The sequence below is a fragment of the Anser cygnoides genome, chromosome 8, assembly GCF_040182565.1.
Source record: "Anser cygnoides isolate HZ-2024a breed goose chromosome 8, Taihu_goose_T2T_genome, whole genome shotgun sequence".
NCBI classification, from domain to species: domain Eukaryota; kingdom Metazoa; phylum Chordata; class Aves; order Anseriformes; family Anatidae; genus Anser; species Anser cygnoides.
Window position 1 is genome coordinate 10,854,461 of NC_089880.1, and position 24,524 is coordinate 10,878,984.

The 24,524-nt window shown below is 50.8% G+C and overlaps 1 protein-coding gene across 3 annotated transcripts in view; it reads right to left on the reverse strand.

Moving 5' to 3' along the window:
- Nucleotides 1–24,524, reverse strand: part of PRRX1 (paired related homeobox 1) — a 36,547-nt gene that overhangs the window by 6,798 nt on the left and 5,225 nt on the right. The gene's annotated exons all lie outside the window — the stretch shown is intronic.

Below are 24,524 nucleotides of genomic sequence, written 5' to 3' on the forward strand. Positions count from 1 at the left end.
TTTCCCATCTCTACTGCCTTCAACTTAGACCAGATCTCAAGATACCCCATCCCTCAGCTTCTGTACCTCTATAAAGAAACAAAAAAATAAAAAATGCATCTCCCCATGTGGAATGCTGGAAACCTTTCCTGAGCACGAAGAATCATGAACCCCCGGCCTTCACATTTTTAGAGGGACATAACAGAGCCCTCAAGGGGAAGCACGAGTCCCAGGCCAGCTCTCACTGCCTGAGGAGGCGTGCACAGCTCTGCGTAAGAAAAGGACAAGGAACCAGCCGTGACTCCGGGCTTGGCTATAGCCGAGGTAGTACCACTCTCTGTGCATCACTCCATTTGGCTTAAACGTGAGCTGCGTTTTCCTTGCATGCAGAGCAAGAGACATCAATTTGGGCAGAGATGGGAGCTGTAACCAACGAGCTGTCAGACTGCACACAGCTAAACAAGAGACGAGCACAAAACTTTTCACTTGTATGCTCACACAAGGACACCAAAAGACAGGGAGTTGGACGTGGATAGCATCATGACGGGGAAGCAAAAGCCCAGTAAGGGAGAGGCTGAGCATATGCGCGTTGGACATTGCTGGCTGAAGAACTGTTGTGTACTCCCCAGCGGTCCCTTCCCTTGCCAGCAAGGTGGTGAGCAGCAAACATCGTCCCATAAGAGCACGTATTGTGTTGTGCCTGGCTTGGATTTAGTCTGGCAGTAAATCAGTTCATCCATACGTCTGGAGTCCCACTGCCTGCGCCTAGAGTCACCAGAGTAACTCCGAAACTCTTAGCAACTCGGTAACTCTTAGCAAATATCCACTTTGCACCATCTCCCCATTTCCCACTGCTGTTTCACGTGCCAAGTGGCAGCAACGGTGGAGCTACGAATGCGCAGGGCAAGCAGTGAGTGACGGCTCCAGAGATCTGAATCCTCTTCATTAGCACAAGCTGGAGGCTACGACACTATTTTTTTTTTCTGCTAGCCTACCCGTGCTGAAATATAACCACTCGCCAGCACAACAAACACTTCAGCCACCATGGGAAGCCACATGGAAGCAAGAGGAGAGCAAGGCACCAGCCTGCAGGAGCAGGAGGGCATCAGCCTGCAGGGGCAGGAGGCCACGGCTGACCCCATAAAGCAGCCCCAAGCTGGCTGCAGGACTGGAATGCCATTGCCTTGCATTTGTCCTTAGTTAAGGGTCCTGGTCCCCAAATTTCAGGACACCACTTAACCCTGTGCATGTATGGGATCCCACCCAAACCAGCAAGGCATTTCACGCTCCCAAGCACACTGGGTGGGCAATGTCAGAGCGGCCCTACCTGGGAGGATCTGAGCCAATATGCCCAGGAATACACATCAACGTGCACTCATTATTGTACCTAAAAAAGGCACATGCTAGTGAATTATATTTGATGTTAATTAATAAGCCCCTGGGCCCAGATGACAGTCTCACCATGGCTCGAACCACCGTATGCAGTTGCAGAATAACCCCCCAACCATCCTTCCTGCTGCCATACAGCGATCTGACAGCTCCCCTCTTCCTGCCCTTCTCCAGGGGTACATAAGGCACAGAGAGAAGCTGACAAGGAAATTAAAGCCTACGGCTGTTGTCCTCACCACCTGTTTGTGTGGCTTTGCACAGCCCATCTGGTAACGGTTACTGCACCTGAACACCTCTGGAGCAGGGCCCATCCGTTTGGGAACAAAAGGACATTCCTCTTAAATTAAAGCAGGTTTTTCAAATTCCTGCGGGTTTTTTCCTCCATCCCCTCTGGGGCAGCCTGACAATCCCCAGCAGACTCCCTTGCAGTCTGGGGACACCCGGATCATGTCCCCAGCTCTGGGGCAGCATCACCATGGGTCTCATGGAAAGCAGCAGCAAACTCCTGCACCTTCCACTCTTGACTATCCCCAAAGCCTTACAGAATGAGGTCAGTGATTCCCCCCTGGCCCTACTGGTGAGTTTTGATGCAGCTGTGCTGCTGCGCACCACGCCGCATGGCAAAGAGAGGAGAACAAGCCTCGGGGCACGACTGTCCCTGCGAATGGCAGAAATGTTGCAAGATCAGCTGCTGGGAAGGCCAACGTCAACACGGGTATTTTTCCTCCTTCTGAGCTCTCCGTCTGATGCTTCTTTCTGATCTAAACCCTGTGTGCGCGGGCCGGATGGATGAATCAACAAAAGCCTTTGGAAGCCCTTGGGAGCCCCCCAAGCGTTTGAAGCATCCCTTCCTGCCCAGGAGACCTGGCTGGAAGGAGCCCGAGGCTGTCTGGCCATTGCTCAGATCCTGTGCGACGGCTACACATGAGGAATCGTGAGCACATCACCCCGGGGAATGAGAAGAAGAGGCCAAAACCTGTAAAAGGCTGGAGAACAAGAAGCCCTCCTGCCAAGCACATTAACGCAACTTGCCTGGTTTCCTTCCGGAGCAAAGCGAGACACCGGTGGTGATTCACGGCTCACCTCGTAATTGCTGGACACGAAAATAGAAGGGGCCAAGGAGTGGAAAGCTGCAGGCAGTCGCTGCAGTGACTCACGGCCAGGTCACCTCCACCGCCGGCTGGCACGGAGCAGGGATGTGAGCCACCCCCATCCCAGGATGGAGAGGGATGGAGGCGGCTTGACGGCTATGCGCAACTTGCCGCGGGGGGCCAGGGCTCTGAGATCTCCTCTCACTGCACATCTGGACCAGCACAGCACAGCTGGAGCCAAACGTCTTCAGGAGTTACATGGTTAGTAGAAAGAAAAATAAAATAACAGCCGTATTAGCCTGGAGCTGGGTTGGTCAGCCCTACTGAAATCCTTGCGCTGCCACACAGACATGCCATATGCCGATTAAAAACTGCTAACGAGGGAATGCAGCCACCTAAACCCCACATGTCTGCAAATGTCACCTTGCTCACAGCAGTCCTGGGCAGCCTTCAACATGTCAGCAGGGTATTTTTTCTTTTCTGCCACTATTACTTTATCAGAAGACAGCACTGAACACGGAAAAATGGTATTCCTAAATAACGTTGACAGCATGAGTGTCTGGAGTCAGCAGAAACTGAGAGAAGAGGGAAATAGCTCTAAAGCTTTTGAGATGGGTCAGAAGTCTTTCATCAACATTCTTTTAATCAGAAATATTTGATTACAAACAGCGTTCTCCAAAGCCATGCTGCTCGCAAACACGTCCCCCAGAGAGAGTGAAGCGCACGTTTCTCCTCTCAGGAACCCAACGCTGTAAAATCTGGGAATTTCATTTCAAAATTCCAATGTTTCACGCTGGACCAGGGGATTTTGTTTCCTCTTTCCACATACGTGTTTTGCCCGTACGATTTCTACATTTGCCAATGACATGCAAAGCCTGGTGTCATACACGAATGCACTTCTAGGACGCTCCAGAGCCCTTTTCACTGCTCCCAAATATTACAGCATGCAGCATCCTATCCTTTTTTTCCTTGCTTATCTCATCTCCCCTTGCAATGGGGCAGAACCGCTGTCCTAGCATCTGCAGCTGTCACCAGGGTGTCATCAGATGGCTCCTGTTGGGACGTCGCGTTGAAAACAGAATGCGTTAAAAAAGAAAACAGAGCTCAGAACGAAATGCCTACATGCAAGTTACAAGATCGGTATTTTTTCCACCAGTACATGCAACCGCAACATATTTTGGATTTCCAGTTTGCAGGAATGCTTGTACATACTTGCTTCCATTCCAGGTCAGAACAAAAACATATTTCCAGATGGGATTTACACTGTGTGGGCAGTTGTGAAAAGTTGTGACCAGTTCTATTAAGTCCTGAACTGGTGATTATAGCACATGAATCAGATCCGAACCGAAAGTAAACAACTGGGTTTCATTAAGGGAGGGACGGAGACTTTTACCCGCAAATCATATACAGTAAGGCAGGGTTTGTCACATCAGCTACATAAACTGTAAACTGAGAAAGAATTCCAGGAAGAAAATAAAGAATCAGACTGCAATCATAGCGTTAAAAATAAGAAGTTACCAGTAAAGTTTGAATATGGACTAAAGAAAAACAAAACATCTATTTCACGGGAGAAGGAAATCTAAAAACTAAAAACCTAGCAACTAAAAATTCTTTCAAATTAAAAAATCCTGCAAGCCATAAAAACTAAATTTTTTTTTTTTTTTTTTTTTTTTTTGCGTAGCAGGGTAAGAAAGAAAAAGGGAGAACAGAAGGGAGAGGAAAAGTCTTTTCATCGGGTTCACAGTTAAATTTTAAGAAGCTTGAGTAGAAACGTTTCTGTGGGTCCTCCCTTGGCCGTCCCGACAGCTACAGCCCTTTGCAGGCTCATATTCCTTTTTTTTTTTTTTTTCCACCAAAATATTTCAGGTTTAATCAAAATTAATTCTCATTTTGTAACCCCAATATCCAGACAGGCATTCACCGGATGGCGACAAGGGTGCAAGATGAGCGGCCGTGCTCACGTCTGGGCGAGACTCCCTTCTCTCCTGCCCTTTCTCCGAGGAGAAACTCACCGTTTCCGACAAAGGGAGGCTCAAAACTCAACTTCCCAGAAGTGAAAGTTGGAGGAGACAAATTCCCGGCAGCGGCTGAGCCTTACGTATGAGTATCTGTGGGGAAGGCTCACGGAAAGCTGTCTGCCCGACATACAAACCCACCTGATTACACAACTGAGCTGGGACGAGCCACAAGGGACTTTTGCCTCGTGGTGGATGCCGGAGGTGACCCCGGTGTGCCACAGGGCATGGGGTCCCTCCACCACCACCCGTACATACAGAGGTGAAGTCGCTCCCCGAGCCCAGCCAGAGCAAAGTAACCTTACACGAGATGGTCTCAACCTGGAAAGTCTCCTTGCAGCCCCAAAACATCACTTCAGCAGAAAAAAGCCTCGCATCTCCTTTCCCTCAGCTTGTTTCCCATGTCTGTGGGCGAAGTGGACGGCCAGGCCCACCTCTGGTTTTGTGGCTTCCCTTCCAAGCACCACAGAGCAGGATGCGGCTCCTCCGGGCAGGAGCCTGCCGCCCAGCAGCATCTGTCACCAAAACGGCCTTACCCAGACATCAGCAGTGACACAGGGCGGGCACAGGGACCCTCGCGGGTAAGATTTTGTGCTCAGAGCTGCATGAAGTATCTAAAGGCTGCCAGGAGAGCCTGAACCTGGTTTGTATGTATTTCTATGCATGAAAAGTATTTCAAAAGGGAATAAGGCTTAACATCGGGGTGCAAAAATGCTACATGGAGAAGTCATAACTACGTAAATCAGACATTACAAAGACAGGCAGTACAGAATGAAGGTGACACTGAGAAAAACCTTGAAATATACTAAGATCTGAGATGTTAATTAAATCACGTACTGAAGCCAACCCCGACGAGCAGCCATACAACTGCGATAATGGCAGGTTTCTATTTGTAATTACAGGTCAGGCTACAGAAACTTTTGAACTATCATTCTGCTCCCATCGCACAGCGCCGGCTGAGCTATATTCTAACCTTTGTTGCTTTTTTTTTTTTTTTGTACCATCTGCGCACAAGACCTCAAATCATTTCAATTACACAGCAAATCCAAGTATCTGAAGTTCTAGCCGTGTCAGGATCACCAAAAACACAGGGGAAAAAAAAAAAGAAAGAAAAACAACGAAACAGATGCAGTATTTTTCTAATACCCTTCACTTTTGATTATCTCATAAACTAATCAGGTTCACTTCTTTCACAAAAAGAAATCATTTTGTGAACTGAGCGTGGGACTTCAGAGAGGCAATACTGGATTTTTCATACGAAAACCAAGTTTTAATATTAAATGGAAAAGCGTGTGTGTTTCCAGCGTTACCCGGGGGACTACGGCAGTTCATCTCCAAAGTGTCTGCAATGTGGAACTTATCAGGATAATTTTTAGCTGACCGCATACAAACAATTACATATCATTACCGAGCTGTGAATAGCTTTTGCATGGATAGCGTGCCTACAGCCTCCTGCGGCACTCAGCTCTGCCTGCCAGACTAGGGGAGCTCGCTGAGGTCCCGCGCAGCCTCGGCTTCACCGGTGCCGGCTGGAAACCCTTGCTGCCCTCCGCCAGGACGGGGCAGCACGAGCTCCTTGCCAGCAGCTACGAGCCCTGTCCTCTATCGGATGTAAGACAAAGCTCCTTTTTGGGCTGGTTTCAGCTCCCATCTGGTGGGAACCTGCAGAGCACATGGGCAGTTACAGTGGCAAAGACATGCGTCCTCCCTGAGCACGTCAATGTCTCTGCTTGCTGGAGGTGGTAGCAGCAGCGACATTGGACAAAAAAAATGTAATCATGATCCAACGGAAAGCCAGAGATTCTTCCTAGAAAGACATGACGCTAACTGTTAATTACTGGGAGAACAACGTTTGTGGGGGCAGACGTACACATCCTCCTCCAGAAATTGGTACAAAGCCATCAAAAGTCCCCCTAGATCCCGCAGACGAGTCTGAGCTGTGCTGTAAGAGCTCTGCTCTTATATTCGCTAGGGTTTTCCTTCTGGGCATCCTACAGCTCATAAGGCATACGGCTCAGTCCTGCTCTTCTAACAAGCCTTTCCACCAGGTCTTGGGGTCAGAGTGTTCCCATAATACAATAAGCGCTGTATGGATCTCATAAGCTCCAAGGCACAGTATGTTATGTGTTTGGAATTCCTCGTATGCTTTTATACTTTGTTTTACATATTGTAATTTTTATATGCATTACCACATTGATCCTCGGAAAATTAATTTAAAAAAAAAAAACATATAATCAAAAGCAAACACATAGTTTTAAAGCCTGCCAGCGGCAAATCATGTTCTGTGAGACTGCACTTTGTAACTGACAGAGAGACCAAACCACCAGACCGTGGCTGTCATCCAGCGGCGTGGATTTACCAGGCTGGGGAGGGGACAGGATCCCACAGACCCCCTGAAGCCCCTCGTGAGGGTAGCCCAGAGCCATGGAAGCCTTGGGCCTGTGACAGAGGGGCAGGAACATGAATGTACGGCCCCACTGCCAAACCCAAAGGTGTCGCGTACAGAACCGGTGCCGGTTCGTCCCCGTCAAGCCGGAGCACCCCAGCTTTCGTAGCCTCGGGTTAAGACCCCGTGTCATCGCATTTGGCAGGGCTGAACGTGCCCCCGAAAGGTCAGGGGATGGCCTCCAACGCCCACATCCTCTTCCCATCAGCTCTCCTTCCCATGCCGTGTGGCCTGATGTTTCATCTTAGGAACGGCCTTCGCGCAGCCAAGATCACGCTCGCTAACCTCCGCCCTGCTCCATCGGTATTTTCTCAGTTCCAAAGCTGCCTCCCTGCTCCCTTGGTCCCTCCCTGCCCTCGTTCATTCCAGATAACGCCTGTCTTCTTTTCTCTCCAGCACCCTTTCTTGTCCTTCCTGCAAAGGCTCGAGAAGCTCAGTGCCTCTCTTAACCCTAAAGGTGTATATCCAACACACAACTGCTCAGAAGATTTCGTCTTACAAGACAAACCTCCTCTCAGCTTGACCGTGCACCCAGGACTACCCAAGGACGTTATTCATCTGTGCTCCACGCTCGTACCCACCGCAGTAAGTTCCATAGGGTCACACGTTATAGGCACACAGAGTTATTTCCACCTGCTCCCCTGCTGGATTTCCCCAGGGTCCTCTTTCTCGGTACGTACGGAGGTGAGCCACGGACCCGTAGCTGGACACAAATCACACCTACGTCCCAGGTTTCAGGGGACAACACACCTTCTGATGGAACAAGGCTTGAACAAGAAAATACAGAGTACGCTAGGGAGATTCCCTCATTGTAGGGACCACATGTGGGGTTGATTTTGACTCCTTCCATAAGAAGTCGCCTTTAGGAGACAGAAAAATCGATGCAGTGCCGGGTGCTTGGGCCGAGGGCTAATAGGACGTCCTGGAGCCAGAAGCACAATGCAGGCAATGCCGTGGTTGTTCCAGCCCTTCTGGGTGCTACACCCCAGTTTTTTCAAGGTCTTTCCAGCCCTCAGAGTGGCCCCTGAAACCTAAATGAATAGAAACCACTTCTACTCCTGCTCCTGATGGCCACGGGTTCTGCATGCTGAGCCCCTTGCTAGTGCTCGTGTAGATGGATGCATCAGCCAGAAGCCACGCAGCTTGGACCCCGCAGCACCCCTCCAACCATTCCTCCCATCCAGCACCCACCTAAACTCTGGATATCACTGCTTTTATTACATTTTCTCTTGTATTTTAAGAAGTAGCAAAAAGGCCCCATGAACTGCAGCTAGTGAAGCGTTCTAATGGGAGAAAATCAGAGATGGCTTTGCATGAGGCATGTAGACACGTGAAAAAAACAAAAAAAAAAAAGAAAGAAAAAATGAAAAGTTTTTGCCAAGGCAGGAAAGGGCTGCTTTAGGGGGATTTTTTTTCAGTCCATATATACACTGCAAACGAACCACTTGGCATTTCAGGCTTTTCGGACGTCTCATTTCCAAATGTACGTGGGACCTGCGCGAGCAGACAATGACCCGTGGGATGCACACGCCAGCTGGCCCCAGCGGTGCACAGAAACAGTTCTCGACGGATATTTCATCTGTTCATCATCAAATGGCACGGCAGAGCAGGCTCAGCTCACCTCGCATGACAGCAGGGGCCCAAAAGGACTGTGCCAGGACGGGGGGCACCTGGGAGAAGGGAAAGTGCAAAGGATGGCACAAACACCAAAAGCAGCTATCCAAAGTCTGCGCTCCCCTTTCATTGGCATCCAAGAACAAATGGATTTTGCCCAGATCAGGCCACCACCTCTACAAAGGAACGCGCAAATCAGGCCGGAGCCATTGCACAGCTTCACTCAGAAATCCAGATTTTGACCGCTAATGCATTTTATGGGTCCCTCTCGATCGCGAATGGAAAACCGATGATATATGAGGTCCAGGAATAACAGAACTTGAGCCCGGCTGTCAGCATCCAGCCCACCTGCCTCTTCCAGGGGCTGAGCATCCCGACAGGGAATGCATTCCTTGGGTGGGGATAAAGGGCCTTTATAACCCACACGGCTAGAGGAGGTAAAAGGATTAGAGCACTTAGGGACGTTTCAAAGAGTAACTTTCTTGACGCAGCAGCATTTAGCAAAACAGGACAGCGGACGGGATGGACCAAGGGCTCCGGTGTGCTCCACACCCCGGCTCGAAGGGATGCCAAAAGAAAGCAGGCTGCAACCCACCTCCATCCCCAGCCCCTTCTGGACAGCAAATGCATTTCACATTAGCTAATAAATTGCTACATCTTATGTTTCTTAGCCTGCTGGAATGATGAATATTTTGGAATGTATTTGCAATGGTTCCCTGCCAGAGGCGAACAATCATCTAGAGATTTTAAATCAAAAGGCTGAAAAATGGAAACCTCTGTATTTCCAAAAAGTTCACTGCAGTTTGAAAAGCACAACTCCCAGCAGAGGAGGCAGCATAATTATTGTCAGAGCTCCTGTGAATTGGGGCAAATGAGTGATATGTTGGAAATGACACTCCCTAATTCGGATTAATAATCTTTGCCTGCAGGTGATGAATATATTATCAGATATTTGCTTTTTGCTGCCCTTAATCAGCCTGCAGTCAGATATGCTAGCCTTGAGGACCAGACAATTTAGGGGACCTGCATGGAAACACAGGATATTTCAGCCACAAAGTGCTGCTTTCAGTCTGGTGTAGAGCAAGCAGATGAATGTTGCTTTTTTAGCATAACTTAACAGAATGGAAGCTTTTTGAAAGGCTCTAGCTAATGAATTGCATCCGCTGCCTTCAGTTGCGCTGGGGCAAAAGCCACATCCCTGCCAAAAAGAGGAATAACTGGCCCAGAAAAAGACTTGATAGCTCACCCAAGGTGGCCCAGCTGGAGAAACATGACTACGTACCCGTCTCCTGCTCTGGCCACTGCATCCCTCCGGCTGTGGGAGTGCGGATCATCGCACGTGATCACGGCTGAGCAAGCTCAGCGCAAACCCAAAGCGTGGATGCAAAGCGTCCACTGATAAAGGAGACCGGTACGTGGTCTTGTCTCATTGCAAGCAGCCAGAGATGGAGCAGGGCCAGGAAATAAGCTTCTCTCTCCCTTTGGAGATGGGCTGTCTAGACGCGTTGGCAAAGCTGCGAAGCCGAGTTTGCAGCGCTGCATCTTTCTTGTATACAGCCTGAAAAATACAGCAAATTCCTGTCCCCCAGCCTGTTAGTATGGGCAGTTTTTCAAACTTCCTAATGTCAGTCATATCCAGAAATGTCAATTACTTTTAATGAGAAACTTTTAAACAGAGTTTTTTTCCCTAGGAAAACATCTTATGATTTTTTTTGACCAATCCACTGGCAACATTGTTTGCTCGTTATTTCATTACGTCTATTTTTACTAACAATTAAAGTAAAAAAAAAGTCTAGTAAAAAGTATTCTCAACCCAAGAAACATTCATATTTGTATATAAAATGCAATGGAAACATAAAAAAAAAATAAGTTACCCAAATAATAAAAAACTATTGAACAAAACCACTGGGAGTCAGGTGATGTTTTTCACTGGAAAAACAACGATGTTTTGGGATATTTAGGGAGAGCGTGCCTAGCCTCAGGGCCCCACTCAACACAGCATTTAAGTGGAAGTTTAAAGCCATCCCACACCAGTCCTCCTCCAGGCTCTCTAATACCTTCCAAAGAACAGCAGGACGAGGGCTTTTGCTCCAGACCAAAGCCCTCCTGAAATCGGCCAATGACTTTCCACCAGATTTAAGTTCATGCAGGTCACTAGAGTATATTAAACAGGTTTCTCCTCCTTCTCTCAGCAGAGGCCCTCGAAATGCGCTAGAGAAACACGAGTCAAGACTGCGCCTCCGTTTCCTTCCTTGCTTTGCCTCTCCCGTCTGCTCAGATGGAGAACTGCTCCTGGAGGACGCGTTCTGGCACTCTGCTCACAAAACATCCAGCAGTCCTGCACTTACAGTGGGCGGACAAAAAGCAAATCCCTTCAAAATAAACCAGAGGTTTGGATGCATTGTGCCATTCGTAAAGACAACAGTTTGGGTATATGGTATATAGGTACACGGCAGCCATTTCGGGGTTGGTTTAGACAAGCAGCTGTGAGATGGGCTTTCCACTCTGCTCCACCAACGGCATCCCTCAATGGACTTCTGAAATCACCCCATCCCTAGGCAAGGAAGCTCAGCTGCTCCCTGTGTGCAGGGGACTCCCTGTCAGAGGTGCCTTCCTCCCTCCTCCTCCTCGTGCGGCTCTGCATACACCGCCTGGAAAGGGGTGCTGGGAGGGACACCACAGCTCAGGCTTAGGGCCATCTCCTGCCAGCCCCAAGTCCCAGCCTTGTGCTGAAGGTGACGCTGAGATGGGACTGGTGAGCAGCCACGACACTGCTGGGCGGACTGAAGTATCCCCCACGCAGGTCCTGGGACATGCGAACTGCTCTGCAAAGACCACTGCCACGCAACGCGCTGTAACAAAGATCAGAGCATCCAAAGAGCCACAGACCCAGCTCAGAGAGAGCTAATGCAGAACGGTCCGATCCTGAAATAGGTCCTCTTTTTCTTCTAAACGCAGCTCATTAAATGTTTGCTGGAAAAACAGAAAAGCATTTTCCACAGAGAAGAGGACATCCAAGAAAAGCCCTTTTGGACATAAATTGGCAAGAAGGTCCCAAGCATTTATCTTCAGCATAGAATGTGCTCTGTCAGGAGGGCTGTAACTAACAATACGCTGAAAAACATGCCACAGACTTCCACTGTATTTTATTTGGCACTAAGGAGTTATTCCTCAGCACAAAGAATTCGCAACTGGCATCGGTTAAACGAGAAATTACAACCTTCAAAAGATCTATTTAGCGTCAACTGCAGAAAGTACAGAATTCGCCATCGGCTTTGATGACAACAGATTATGCCCCATAAAACGCTGCAAACACGCCTGGCTACAGCGCTCGGCGCAAGCTGCCAGTGCAGCGGGGGCAGTCGGGACTCGGCGCCTCCTGCCCCTTCTCGGGACTCTGCTACCTCTTCTAGGACGGTGACAGCCCTCTCCCCGGCCCTCCGGCTCATGTGGATGCTGAATTCAGCCACTGGGCTCGAGGCACTGCAACCCATTTCTGCAAGGGTCAAGCAGAGCCGATGGGCAAGTGGCTCTGGTCAGGCTGCAAAGAATCCCCAAGCCACACTGCAGCATCTTGGGGCATTTGGGGCAAAGTACCCCAAGCTCGTTAGCCCTACAGCTCATTAGTGCTAAGCAGGAATAAGGGAAGTGGCTCATTCTTCTGGGCTGGATGCTCATCCATTTGGGCAGGAAGCGAGGGAGCTCCAGCACTTCGCGTGCTGCTCAGCTCCATCCCAGGATGGGAGACGGCCACACGGTCCCTGTCCCGCAGGGTCATCCCCAGCTCGCCAAGTGGAAGAAGAAGCTCTGTCAGCAAAATCCCAAGCCCCTCAAACCCCTTTCCACTCCTGCTTGCTGAGCACTCCAGAAAAGGAAGCCTCGGAGGCAGGAAACCTTCCTGCGGTTTGCTCAGGATGAGCACCGTGTCCATGCAGGGTGTGCACGGTCTGGTTCTTTGGCAAGCACGTTCCCACAGGGAAGGGAGAGACCGCCCCCCCAGGTGCCTGCAACGCACCAGGGCTATCTCAAGTTAACCTGGAAAAAGTGATGGAGCTTCTCAGTCCAAAATTAATCCCCGCATTGGCTGTCAGAGCGAGCTCTGGAGAGGTCAGCCCAAACTCAGCTTCCTTGCTGCAAGCCCAGAGCCTGTTCAGCGAGCCGTGAAGCGCTCCCATCCCCGCGCTCTGCGGGAGCTTTAGTGTTTCCTTCCCTAGCCCCAGTAAGAGCCTGCAGCTACAGCACACCTACAAAGACATGGTTTTATTAGGCAAAGACCCTTCGTTTACCGTGCTCTGGCAGGGTATTTAACCATTCACAAAGTGGGGAAAAAAGGAGATCTGCATAGCTGCAGCCTGCAGCAGGGAGCCTGCCCCGTGTCGGCATGTGCTGCTCCAGCACTTGTAAAAGCAAGGTGCCTGCATGGTGTCTGCAGCCTTCAAATTAACCCCTGCTCCTGTGCACCTTCCACACAGGCTTAACGTCAAGCCCAGGAACTGCCACTGGGCTTGAAATTAAGGAAGAGCCTGTGCAGGGCTGGAGCAGGGGGGCTGGCCTCGCCTTGGGCTCAGGGATGTGCTGCCCAGCATTGCTCGTGTGCAAGAGAAGGGGACAAAGCTCACGGACAGTAAGTCGGATGCTCACAGAATCACGCAATTGCCTCTGGAAGAGACTGGTATCAAGACAGGCTCTGAACAGACTGGGCTTCCTCTTGGTCAAGGCCAGCTGGGTCCCATCCTCCTGACTTACACGCACTGCCAGACATCTACTTTTTACCCCAGTTTTTCACAGGACCCCAGAATCTACAACTTTAAAAAATTAAAAATTAAGAGCCACAATCATGCAAAGAATCACAGCAACACTGAGACTGGACTTTGGTCTCACTGCACTGTTCATGTGGGACTGCAGACACCCTGCTAGCAAGCCAAGCAAAAGCTGGGATCCTGGTAGTAACAGTCTATAGTTAGTAAGTTGGCCAAATTTTACAAGCTAAACCCATCCGCAGCGCCCGTTGGTACTCCAGCCCCTTGCAGCTGGGCGCCTGACAGCAGGCTGAAACGCCCAGCTTGAGGCAACCGCACAGGAAAATCTCGGCCACATCCCGCTCAAGAAGGCAGACGGCATTTTTGACAGGGCAGGCTCTGGAGCCCTCTCCTCTCCTTTTGTCGGAAAATTTAGATTTACTTCCTTACACAGAGGCTCTAACGGTCGCGCTGGAATCGTGTTTTATTTCCCAGCCTCTGATGGGAAGAAATGCATCAAGCCACACGTCATCTGCTGCCGCGGGTTCACTCCTGAGCGAGCGCCTGCTGAATGCTGAGGACGCAGCGACTGCTCCCAGCTTAGGCACTGCTCTTACTTCGCAGATAGTTTAAGTGCCCCCAATGAATTGAGACGCTTTCATGAATCAAAAGCAAGAGGAAAAAAGTATAAATTAAACCCAAGTAATACTTTGACCAAATCTGTTCCCAGCATTAGAAGAACTGGAAGAGCTGCAGATGAAAAGCTCCTATTAAGCTGGAGAATTCATTGTCTCATCCCTGATGAAGGATGGATGGGTTCCTAAAACAAATATTACATTTCTTTCTGGCTAGCAGCACTCCGATTTTGCATTACACGAACAGCAGAGGTAAAAGAGCTCTCAGTGCTCCTCATTTACACACAGACGACTTCAGGTCCTCACGCTTGCTGAGGCTGCAACAAGACACATGGGTTTCTTCCCAAACCCACCCCAACTGCACCTCTGCCCCAGAGCTCCACCTGGAATGGGCCAGGCTGCCCCAAAACAACGCTGAATCCCTGCAATCACCCTGGCAGCTCGAGAGGAGGCTCTCCCACCCAACCCCTGGTACCTGAGCCCTCCTGGCTCCCCGCTGCATCATCTGCCATGCTGCAGAAAGACCTGGTGTCCCCTTCTGCAAAGGGATGCGAAGGATGGAGAGGGGTTTGGGACCCAGCCCAGACCACCCCCCAGGGAGATACTGACTTCAAACTAAAAAATAAAAAAAGGATAGATTGTCAAAAAATCAAAAACAAAAAAATATAACAACAAAAACCTCTTCCCTTCTCCCTGCTCTCCCTCTGGCTTGTTCCTTGTACCGGCTGAGTTCAAGGCAGGCTGCGCCTTGCCCAGAGCGCAGCTTGCCATGCTGGAGCGACCCAAGCCGAAGATGGGCCTCGGCCCTTTGAAGCAGCCACAACAGAGAGGATGTCCTCTCCCTGGGGACACGTTGCACGGGACTGGCCCCAGCCACCAGGAAAGCAAAGCCAGCGTGCGACATGTGGTAGGGGAGAGGCAGAAACGGAGGGGAAGGCGCCGGGAAGAGCTCACGCCAGCCTCCCTCCAGAGTTGGGCACGCTGCAAGGGGACGGTGTCCTCACATGGGCTGCTCTGGCATCAAACCCCTCCAAGATGTCATCCAAAGGGGTAGCCCAGCCTCCCTGGCTGCTTTCACCTGGGTTCCTGAGATGCAACGCACTCTTTGATTGTCCCGACAGTTTTTGAGTCATTGGCCAACTTCAGCCACAACTTGGCAGGGGAACAGGAACTGCAATGGTAGCTCAACCCTCAAATTTTCTTGAAAATCTGGTGGCTCAGTAAAAATAAAGAGGGCTGATTAATGCCCGCAGCAAGAGACGGAGCAGCCTGGTGAGCCCAACCCCTTACAAGACAGCCGAGAATCCAGACCAGACAGCACTGCTGCTCTGATGAAGTAAATGAAACTCCAGCCCCAATTTCCTGTGGACATCCCTGCAACACCAGGCCAGGGCTGGCAGAGTTCGGAGCTGAGACCAGGCAGCCCAAGCCTGTGGATTTTGGTACTGTTGCACCCAATTTTTAGCTGTGACACCAGGAGAAAGCAGAGGCGAGGCGGTGGGAGCGCGGCACTGAGCACATCCGTGTGCCAGCCAGGGCCATGGCCGCACCACGACGTCCACCGGTGTTCTCCTCTTTTCCTGCTGCCATTAGACATTCCTGTAGGCTCGAACCAGTAGATGGCACCAGAATAACGGAAAAGTCCCTCTGGTTCTGCCCTCTGCATTTTCCCAAATTCTCCTGCAGCCCCCTGCACAGCCCGCTGCAAGGGCCGCGGGGTGCTGGGAGCAAGCAGTGGTCCTCAGCTCTGGGCTCGAGAAGCCTGTTTGGAGCTGCCCTGCAACAGAACTGCTTAAAGTTTTAGCAAACAAAGTTAGAAATAAAGAAAAGTCAAACAAAGAGCTTTCTTTCCATTTTCAGGTTTCAAAAAATCATTTTTTTCCCCCTAGCGTATTGCTTTTACGTGAAAAATAGAAGCAAAGTATTGACCCAAAGCATCTGCTTTCTCCGTAGTTTTTGTAATTTGGGGCAGTTCCCCCCGCCAGCTAGAACAGACAGATACCTGCTACCTGCTGCAGTTGAACAGAACCTACATGTTTTGATGTAGAAGCGATTTACCCGAGACGTGCCTGGCTACGTGTTGAGGTACGAAGGTGCCCTTCTCTTCAGCAGCCGTCACTGCCGGGACTGCTAAAGCGAAGCCCAGTACCTCTTCCCAAGCAGCTTCCAGTGGCAACATCCTTGATTCCCCACGGGCTGAGCACCCGCTCGACTCTCAAACCAAGCACCAGGGCCAGCCCAGCTGGACTAGGCACCTTTCCCGAGGAGGTACGTGCCTCGCTCTCAAACGCAGGGCTCTCTGAAATTCTCTCTTTATGGAGAAAAAGCCTAAAGCAGGATTAACAGCCGGGGATCAGCCTGCAGCAAAACCCAGCCACGTCAAGGCCGGTTCAGGATTACCCCACTCACTGGATCTGTCACCCCGGTGATGGCAATGGATGGCCACGCTTTGGGAAGCGGAGCTGGGATGACGGTGGTCGGGCACGTTGAACACCCTGGAGCCACGGCCATGGCCCTGCCACGGAGGTTTAACATGCTCACAGAAGCACACGAATTTTTTCAGAAGCTTGAATCTTGCCTGGAGTCAGTCTGGGACCAATTCAGAGACCCTCTGACTTTTTGCACCCAGAACTCAGCTTTGAGCATGGCTCAGTCCAGCACCACTTTAAAAAAAGTTGGATTATTTTGATCTCTTCCCTCTCCCCATTATCGATCATACCCAAGCAAAGTACAATTCTGCCAAACTATTTTCCAAACCATTTCTTGGCACTTTTTTTTTTTTTTTTTAAACTTAATGGCCCTTCCAGAAACAGAACGCAATTGGAAACCTCGGCGCCCGAACCCTCCTTGGCCAACAGCGTGTCCTCGAGCACGCAGCCGTGAGCAGCGAGCATCCCTGCTGGGAAGTGACCAGCCTGGCTGGGTGGAAGACAGCTCCCGTCCCCATGGGCTGCCTGCTGGAGCAGAGGATCAGCCACGAGGACTTCGTGCTGTGATCGCTGCCCACGGAGCTGCCTCTCCACAGCTCTTCGGCGATCCCTGGTTTCCGCAGGCTCCTCCCTGGCCGGCAACAAACGAACACAAAATGGAGAAGAGAAGCGGCAAGAGATGGCTCCGACGGCCGTCACCGCCGCTGTGCAAAGCCTTTAGCTCCTTGCCCTTGGTGCCGGCCCTGCGCAGCCATCTCTGACCTTCCCAGGGAGCCCAGCCTACCAATTCGCAGCCTCTCCGTCCCCAGGTGCTGCTGAATGTGGTCATCCCCCATCCCACTGTTAATTAGATTTGCAGCTCTCCCTGTTTTCCTCATTTACCCAAAGTTGCATTTACAAGACGCTGTTCACACACTCTTCAACCTGGCCAGAAATATCAGAAATCTCCCGCAACGGCCTGTTTTGTTCAGAGCCTCGGTAAACTCAGAAGAGATCCCGAAATAGGGGATCAAACTGAGCTATTTCTGTGTCTGATGTTCAGCCTTTTCAGCTCTGCAGAGGTTCTCCTGTCTCCGCTATTCTGGGATTTTGGAAAGATTTTGGGAAGGGGATTGTCCTATAAATGAGCCTGGCAGCTGGTTCACATAAGTGAGTTACGATCAGGGACGAGGCCATTGCTTTCCTTTTGTTTCTCGCTGTGTTTTGGTTCAAACCTGTAAACAGATTTGCACCGAGTGGATCTGCGTTCTCCATCTGGTCCTGTGATCCCATTTCCTGGCAGGAATATCCCTGACATCGAGTTGTGCAGGAATGCTGCAGCACATCCATGCGTCCCGCGGCCAGAGCCGAGCTGCTGGGTTTTTTGGTGTCTGCACGCATGGCCGTAGCGTGTCACCCAGTTACCCCGAAGGGGCTTCCAGGCATTCAGGGATGGAGAAGCCAACACACTCCTTCCTAGTTATTTCTAGTGATTACATTGCATCTTACAGTTAAAAAATGCGTATTTTCAACCTCCTTTCAATGCTCCTCTGGCTTTTGCTCTCAGCCACTGGCTCTTGTTTTACCTTCCTTTGATGGATTAGAGAGGAAAACAAAGAACTCTTCCTAGAGAGTCACGGAAACGGAGATTCAAATCCATCATCACGGTGTCTGGAAGGACTCTCAGCACTGCCCAGCCCGAGAGGGACAGCGATACGTCACACAAGCAAAACCAGGAGGAGAGCAGGGAAAACCAGCATCACCGCCCGCGAGAAAACCCCAGTTCGGTACCCAGCCCTGCAAAGAGCACTCCAGCCTGAAAGCAAAGTGTCCCCTCGGCTTGCTCGCCTGTCACCTCCTCCTGCCACTGCCAAACAAGAGCTCAGCAATTGCTTGATCAGCTGCTGGGCCACGCTGAGGCAGACACGGAGCCTACACGAACCAGCTCGGAGTAATGGAGCGCAGCTTTGCCGTGCGGTTTTCTTGCTAATCGCATACCAGATTGTCTTTTCAATCACATCAGCTCCTTCCAGCCCACAATACCCAAGCTGAAAGGCACATTTAAGAAGCCTGTTGCCTGGCTTCCCAGCAGCAGGTCGCTCCCAGTTTATGTGCCCCTTCCCCATCCGCATGCTCTTCCTCAGCCTGGTGGGTCCCCCTTGTCCCACGGGCACCCCAGTGGGCACAGCACAGCATCCTTCTTGGAAAGCAGAGAAAAATCATCATCAGCAGCGTTTTGCTGGCTGAGACAGACAGAACAGGGAGTTAAACACACAGGCGGCTGCCCACTAAATTCACACTACCGCTGTGACTTGGGGGAAGGATGTCCAAGAGACCCCTCAGGCTACCTTGCACAAAGCAGGATCAGCGCTACGATATTCCCTCCTTCAGACGTCTGTCTCCACCAGATCTTTTCTTGGAGGCTCCATCCCATCCTCCTACCACCTCTTCCAGTGTTTCCTTACCCACAAAAGACCTGGGAGGATTTCCCTACCACCACACTTAAATCTCTCTTGCTGCAACCCAAGTACACGTGCCTGGAGATCACTCTACACCATCCCCTTCCTATGGCAGCCCTGCATCTATTTGAAGGCTGTTCTCCATCACCTTTTCTTGAGACTAAGCACCTCTTTCCTCCCAGACCGGGGGTTCTGCAGCTCTTTATTGCTCTCCTTCTCTGGAATTTTTTTTCTCGGTTCGCATCCTCCTCAACATGCAGCGTGCACAACTGGAGCCCACCTGGAGCCCTCCCCACAGCCGTGTCCAAGAGGACACTGCACAAACGAAGCAGAACTACAGGAGACATCGGGGGTGAAAAACATCTGCCTCTCCTCATAAAGATGCAGCTTTCTGCACTGAGCAGAGAGTTGGTCCAAGGCCAGGCGAGCAGATTTGCAAAGGGCATGGAGCCACGGCACTCCGGCATACGCTCCTTATGCCAGATTCACCCCCCGTTCCTACAGGCAGCAGGTCGGCAGCTCCTGCACCGCCTTTCTTATAGGGCACCACGCGGAAAGGCTCAGGCATGGCTTGGTGGAGACATCTGCTCCCTAAGAGCGACCGTATCCTGCTGGCGAGCCCAAATCCCCAGCTGGGAGCCACTGGATGAGCCCGATCCATCTTGCTGAGCACCCGGGGCCAGACCTCATGGAGCACATCCCATGTAGGACCGGCTCCCCGCGGCCGGAGCGCTTGGTGCCAGACAGAGGAAGGGTTAGCACCGAAACAGGCCGCGAGCGAGCAACATGGGGCTCTTCATTCTTCTCCAGGCCCCTCGTTTTCCTAAGGGGAATGCCTCAGAAAACCCAGTGGGGGGGTGGGGAGGAGGAATTCACAGTTCCCTTCCAAAACCCAGGCTTTGTTTGTTTGATCATTTTTTTAAATGATCGAGTAACTTGTGAATACAATTTCTGATGATTCCCACATCCTCCCAGCTGGAGAACGGCTCATGAACAGGCTCCAAACTCTGTAAATGAGCTTGTTAGTCATAAGTCTTCAAACAGGGTTGATAAACAACTTTCAGCCTGCAGGATATTCATCAACCATTCTGTCTGCCTGGTCTCCCGACACTAATTTATTATTTACAATGAGAGATCCCTCTCCTAAATCACAGGTGATTGTTTCTTTTCACTGATTAACTGTTTTTTTAGATATTTTTTTTTTAAAGGAGAAAATGAAAAACAAATCACAAACAAGCGATGCGTAGCAAACACTTATTCCTGAGCAATTCCCCCTAGTTTCCATGAGACACATCAGCAGTTGTCCAAATGAAACAAACTGTCAGCAAAGATCTTTTTGGCCAAACGTTAAAGACCGGGCAACAGCCAAGAAAAAGAGCACAGTCGTCCCGACCAACCGCTGGGAATTTCTGTGTCGGACACCGGATTCCCCAACACCAGCATCCTTTGGGCACGTGGAGAGCCCAAGCATCTCAAGATGTTGGGGAGATCGGAGCCCGCATGGGAAGAGCTGCCACCACCAACTGTTGTGTGAAGCACACAGCTGGCTCATGAAAGGGGATCTCCTTAATGCTAATCAGTTAATTAATGAGGAAGGTGGTCGGTTCCAGAGACGGAGGCAGATGAAATAGCAATTAGCTGGCGGCGATGCAGAGGGAAGAATATTCCCGAATTAAAGCCGACCTCTTATATACCACCTATCCAGCAGATTTCAAAGCCCCTTATTAAGGGGTTGGGATCATTACCCAGTTATGTGGGTAGGGAAACTGAGGCACGGCAAGGTGGACTTGGTCAGGTTACTCCATTAAACATAGAAGAAAAAGACCACAGCCAAGGCACTAAGGCATTTTGGAGCAGTAAAAGACAAGCTGGGTAATCCTACAAGGCCATCTCTACTGACATTCAGGGCGGGACACACACACAAAAAACAGTTTTAATTTAGATTTTGGGTGGAAGCCCAGGACAAAATGCTGTACCCTACAAACCCTGCCTGGAGTATCCCCAAGCAGAGTGGCCCCCTGCAGCCTGGGGAGAACACAGAGCAGACAAATGCCCTCCCGAGCAAGCTGGCTTTGTGTGCGCATAATATCCAGACCCATGTTTCCACCACCACCACCTTGGGTCTCCATTCCCGGTCCACAAAGAGGCGCAGACCCCCGTCATCATTCGGGGTGAAGGAAGTAGGATGCAGAGCTCAACTCCATCCCTGTCTTGAAAACTTTTTTTTCCCCTCTCATTGCAAAATCTGATACATTTGCTCAGACATCCTCAAGCACTTCAGACCAGACAACCTGTGCGTGGAGAGGGACTTCCCAGTGCCAACACAGAACAAACACATTTCGGGAACGAGGCGCAGTTTTCACCAGCTTTCTCCAGCATTATCAGTGTCGGAGCCATCCATCCCAAGCAGGGACGTGATGATGGATTCCCAAACCTCCGCGCTGTCCCCTTCATCCAGGTGAAGAGGAGACCACCTCGGGGGCCACGCAGGATGACCACAGGTATGCAGCATTACGGGAGTGTCTCCAGCCACGGGGGAAGAGGGCTGTAAAACCCTAAAGGAAACCAGCCCAGGCTTCACGGTGGCAGGAACCACCTGTGGTACAACCGAATGAGGGCAGCCCCTTCTGCAGCGCCAGCCCCCGAGCATTAATGATCTGCTCTCACCGTTTTGGCTTTGGCACCTTTCCCCATATAAGTCCCCGCAAAGCCCTGACTCTACTAAGCTGATGCTGAGAAGCGACAGCTCTTCAAAAGCTGTGACCATGATTTTTTCCCCCCAAACGTGGGCCACATTAGTGATGCTTCCAGAATTGGATGATTTCCAGAAGCGCTGAGCAGGTCTTCACAGCTTCGCCGGCTGCAGCTGTGCCCAGCTCACCCACTGCTCAAACACAGCCAAAACGAGAGCAAAGCACAGACTAGTACAGGTCCCCGTGGGTTAAAAGACCTACCCGACCTTGACTGGTCCAGCATCTACACTGGCTACAAGACAGGGTTGGAGGCTACTTGGACACAGCCTCCTGCAGCCACCCACCCTGCTCCATCACCCCCAGGCACCCCGCTTTTTTCCCAGAGCCCCTGGGACTGCTGGTCCCCTTCACATCCACATGCCATTTTCTTTCCAAGCCTGCCCGCTCAGCAGCCGCTGCTGACAATTTTTTCTTGCCCCCAGATGCATGGGGCCATGGATAAATTTGGTTTTATTGTGGTCAAGGAGGCCACAGGAGAAATTCAACTGCTGGTGGGCTCAGAGCAGGAAGCGATGTCCCCAGGCTCCTGATGAATTCCAGCTCTCGGTGCAAGAGCAGATTTGCTGCCTGAGCAGCTCATCAGGACGTGGAGAGGGTCCTGGCCAGATCCCGAGCGGCTCTTTGGACGCTCGCCCTGCCCAGCAGTCTTGCTGACTGGATGGAGTTTCTCCTGTAGGAAAATTTCTCTAGCCAGAAACGGGGGGAAAAATTTGGGTGGAATATGAACTGGACGCTGCGATAGGATGCAGTGACTTGTTAACAGCTCGGCTGGCTCCCCTCACCTCTCTTCTCTCCTTCCCTTCCAGGAACACAAGGCACCAGGAGGTCCTGGGCTCCCACTCCAAGGCAAACGCTCACTTGGTACAGGCACGACAAATCCAGACTGTCTGGGACAGGGCTTTAAACACTGGTGTAACCTTTTCTTAGCCTCTGGAGGTGAGAGAGGAGCCCAGAAAGCTAATGCAAACTGAAATAGATGCTCGCTGGCTTGCTCATCAAGCCTCTCTTCCCAGACCCGTCCTCACAGACGCCAGGCTTTCCATGGCAGGAGGCAGCCCTCAGCCTCAGCACTGCTGCTCTGCTCTGTGCCCAAGCAGCATCCTCCGGATGTCCTCATCCGAGAGAAATTTCTCTCATAATGAGGCCGCCATGGTCCCAGCAGACACGCAACGTGTCTCCGCTCAGCTCCCACCCAGACCTCACAGCATCTTCCGCAGCTACAGGGTGGAAGGCAGACGGGCCCAACAGAGAGAGAGGGAAAGGAAGGGAAGTGGCAGGTTATGCGTACATCATGCGTTCACAAATCGATGTATGAAGTGAAAAATGCGAGCAGAGCCAGCAAACCTCGGTGCTGGAGGGCCCTCAGCTGTTACAACACAAGCGACAAAGCACAAACCCCTGCAGGCCTGTGCCATGGGGCTGGTGGCAACGGTGCCTACACAGGTGAGCTTCAACTGATGTCATCTCTAACACAGAAGCGTTCAAAAGGACTTTTCTCCACAGAGACTCTCCATATAAGAGGTTGAATTTACACTGCTTCATCCCCTCACGGGGAGGGACCGCCAGCAGCCTTCACCACATCCCATGGGACTGCTGGGATTTCGCAGCCCCTTGAGACGTCTGCTCCCTCCCCAGGGCAGCCGGCGGGTTCAGAAGTTACGTCCCACGGACAGAAACCATCCAACAGGCTTTTCTTGGAGGAACCAGCCTAAGAACATGAAACCCTGGTGTCCTGAGTGTAAAGCTTCAAGGACAGTTCAGAGGGAAAGCACGATCGGGGCCTTGGACGACAGCTCCTCCGGCCAGGCCGTGGTGTTCTCGCTTCACAGCTCCATAATCCGCCCCAAAGCCCAAGCCTACTTTCGGAAAGGCAAGTAGGGTGGGGAACCAGAAACACAGTGATTCATCCTCCCCAGAAACAGAGGCCCAAGTCTGGAATATTGTGACACTTGGTAAATCCTCGTGATGTACTTCATCATGCAAGAGAGGCCCAGCAGGAGCACAGCTCCCTCAGGGCTCCTTCGTATGGGTTTCAAAACCGATTAAATATATCATAAACAACTTGCAACCAGGAATAAACACCTATAATCCCATCAAGCCATGCTGGTGATGTCAAAAACCACGGCAGCGAACTCAGAGTTGCCAGGGAAAAAAAGGAGAAAAAACAAGAATATAGCCTTGAAGGAATTATGGCCCTGTAATTCTGCGTCTGCCTTGTCAGAGCATTCAGCTTTAAAGTTTGCCAGCTCCTCCCAGCCACTCCTGCTTATACTTTGTCCGTGCTCTTGCTCCCTCTTTCCTGGCTCCCTAACATCACGTATTTGGATGCGTGTTGCACCTCTGCTGAAAGGCAGAAGGCCCATGTCCCCGAACGCAGACAGCAAAACCGCCTGATGCCTGCGCAGAAATATTCCACCGGCCTCAAAAAAAGCTTTTTGCATGACTCAAGGCTGCTGGTCAAGCCTTTAAACACTAATACTCATCAATTGGCATCCACATAAGCAGCCCATTGAATCGCATGCAATGACTCGTGTGAGTAAGGATTGCACAAATTAACCCTGAGATAATATTTTCCCATGCGATCACTGCTTTCTACATCATCAAAAAGATGGAAAATAGACTGGCTAGTAGTGGAAACTTGGTGCAGATGACAGAAAGCTGATGTTCATTAAGAGCGTTCTAGCAGTTTAGACCAAACCTTTAAGTTTTATGAGAGATTTCAAAATCTAATTTTCATGGAAATGTTTTCATTACATTGGGGGGGGGGGGGGGGGGGGAAGGGGGGAGTAAAAACCTCCAGCAAAATCTTTTTCAAATTAAAAAGTTGGAAGCTTTGTGCAGATGGATTGAAAACACAAATACCATCAACAAATTATGAGACCATGAGAACCAGGAAGCAAAACTGATTACGATCAAAAAAAGTGAAATTCACAAACAAATAAAAGTCTAGTTTCGGCCATCAAAAGGAGGGCGGCACGGCCAGCACTCGCAAACTG